The following is a 2942-nucleotide window of genomic DNA, read 5'->3' as shown; positions in this document are numbered from 1 at the left end:
AGCACTATTAGAAGTATAGAATAGGCTGACAGACCATGTAGAACTTCGTTTAGCCTTTTTTGCCTTTTTAGCCTTCTTTGTTTAACATTTTTGCCATAGGGGCACGTGTGCTCGCCAGAGAGACAGTGAGAGGGAAAGTGAGAAATCACTCTCAGGGGGGATGGCCACACTGCAATCCCTTCACCATTCTCCTGGGATTTTTGGCATGCATTCACACATGTCAGGCATGATTTTCAAGCCACCAGGTCCAGGACTTGAACTATGGTTGCCCACCACCTACTTGCCCTATGTTTATCCATTTTTTAAAGGGTAGTTTTGCTGGTGAGAAATTCTTTTAGTTTTTTCATTATCTGGAAATGTGTTTTACTTTGCTTTAGTTCCTGAAAGATATCTTTTTTTTTTTTTTTTTTTTTTTTTGGAGAGGTTTTCGCTATAGGGCGCATGCGCTTGCCAGACAGACAGAGAGAGACATAGAGACAGAAAGCGAGAAATCACCCCCCAGGGGGGATGGTCACGCCGCAATCCCTTCTCCTCCATTCTCCTCTTGGGATCTTGGGCACGCACGCACACGCGCCCGGCGTGAGATTTAAGCCACCGGGTCCGAGACGCGAACCGCGGTCGACTACGTGGGAGTCCAGCGACATAGCCATTACGCTAACTGCTGGTTCCCCTGAAAGATATCTTCACTGCATTTAAAAGTCTGATATAGTTTTATATCATTGCCATAACAAATGACCACAAAGTTAGTGGCTTAAAACAACATAAAATTATCATCTCACAGTTTTTAGGCCCTGTGTTCAGGTGGCCCTCTGGGATTCTACTCAGGATATCACAATGCTGAGATCAAGGTGTCACCCAACCTGGGCTATGTTCTGGAAGCTCTGGGAGAAAATCTGCTTCCACAATCACTCAGATTTTTGACTGAATTCAGTTCATTGCAGCTTGTAGTGTTGAAGTCTCCATTTCCTCACTGGCTATAAGCCAGAACCCTGTCTTTGCTATTTAAGGTCACCTGCATTCCTTGTCACATTGCTTCCTCCATCTTTAAAGCCAGAAGTGCCATGTTGAGTCCTTCTGATGCTTTGAATCTGTCATCTCCTACCACACCTCTTCTGTCTGCAGTTGGAGAAAATTCTATTTTTAAGTGCCCATGTGATTTGATTGGGCTCACCTAGACAATTCAGGATGATTTCCTTAACTTCAGTAACCTTAATTACATTTGCACAGTTTCATTTGTTGGGTCAGCTGGTGGTGCAGTGGTAATGAAATGCTCCGATTAACAGCAAAAACCAAATAATCTACTTAAAAAATGGGTGAGTGGGATAAATAGACATTTCTCAAAAGGAAACATACAGGCTCAGCCACACTAGTGCAAGGGGTAGAACACTGCTACATGAAGCTGGGGTCACATGGGAGACTTGAGTATGGATCCTGGATCCTGAACAGGCCAGGCATGGTGGCAAGTGCTTATGGTCCTAACTAAGTGCCTGGACTTATATCCTACAAAACTTTGAGGTGATAAATTTGTGTTGTTGTAAGCCACTAGCTTTACGGTCATTTGTTATGGTAATGATAGAAAACTAGTACATCAGAGTTTAAAAAGCAGTGAAACTATCTTTCAGGTAGGCTTGATCAGAGGATTGAAACAGTGAGACCCTGTCAAAAAATGCTTCTCTTTCTCTCCTTCTCACTCCCCTGCTTTCTCTCCTTTTTCTCATAAAAAAGATGGCATACAAATGGTCAATAAATACATGAAAAAAAATGGTCAACATCATTAATCATCAGAGAAATGCAAATAAAAACCACAATGAGATATACCAATTTATTTATCTATTTATTCATCAGTTGATGGACACTTCAGTGTAGTAGAATAACTAAAATTCGTGACAATTTAATGTATGTTTCAAATTAGCTAGAAGAGAAAATCACAAATGTTTGCAACACAAAGTAATGATAAATGTTTTGAGATGTTGTATATGCTTATTGCTTTAGTACAATCATTACACATTGTATTCGTGGATTGAACAAAATTATACTGTACTTCATAAATATGTATAACAATTATGTGTCAATTAAAAATTATAATAAAGAGCTTTTTCTCTTGCGCGGCCATTGCTGGAGCTGCAGCGGCCAAAATGAAGTTCAGTCCTTTCGTGACTTCTGACCGAAGCAAGAACCATAAAAGGCATTTCAATGTGCCTTCCCACATCTGAAGGAAAATAATGTCTTCCCCCCTTTCCAAAGAGCTGAGGCAGAAGTACAACGTGCAATCTATGCCCATCTGAAAGGATGATGAAGTTCAGGTTGTGCGAGGACACTATAAAGGTCAGCAAATTGGCAAAGTGGTCCAAGTTTACAGGAAGAAATATGTCAACTATATTGAGCGGGTGCAGTGGGAAAAGGCTAATGGCACAATGGTCCATGTGGGGATTCACCCCAGCAAGGTGATTATCACCAGACTAAAGCTGGACAAAGACCGCAAAAGGATCCTTGAACGGAAAGCCAAACCTCGCCAAGTAGGAAATGAAAAGGGCAAATATAAGGAAGAAACAATCGAGAAGATGCAGGAGTAAAATAATCTTATATGCCGTTCTTATTAAAAACTGCTAAAATGAAAAAAAAATAATAAAGAGAGAATTCAGAACAGTGACAACAACAGAAACCACAATGAGATATCATCTCACCCCAGTTAGAATGTCTGTTATCAAAAAGAAAAACAAAAAAATAACAAATTCTGGCAAGAATGTAGAGAAAGGAGGACCGTTTTACACCTTTTGTGCAAATGTAAATTAGTTTAGCCATTATGAAAAATAGTATGTCTACAGCATTTCTATTTATGAACAACAAGTTGAACGAAGCAGAGCTGGAGAAAGGAATCCCTTTGACCGTAGCCACAAGGTGTATAACATACCTAGGGATAAACCTAACTAAGAAAGTCAAAG

At 40.2% G+C, this 2942-nt stretch overlaps 1 pseudogene; it reads left to right on the top strand.

Annotated features, from left to right (window-relative positions):
- Positions 1-2135: 2135 nt before the first annotated feature.
- LOC106733543 (60S ribosomal protein L26-like) lies at positions 2136-2603 on the top strand (annotated as a pseudogene).
- The last annotated feature ends 339 nt before the right edge of the window (positions 2604-2942 follow it).

The sequence above is a fragment of the Tupaia chinensis genome, unplaced genomic scaffold, assembly GCF_000334495.1.
Source record: "Tupaia chinensis unplaced genomic scaffold, TupChi_1.0 Scaffold144034_1, whole genome shotgun sequence".
Lineage (NCBI taxonomy): Eukaryota > Metazoa > Chordata > Mammalia > Scandentia > Tupaiidae > Tupaia > Tupaia belangeri.
Note: the sequence above shows the minus strand (reverse complement) of the source record. Positions and strands in the feature narration are given on the sequence as shown.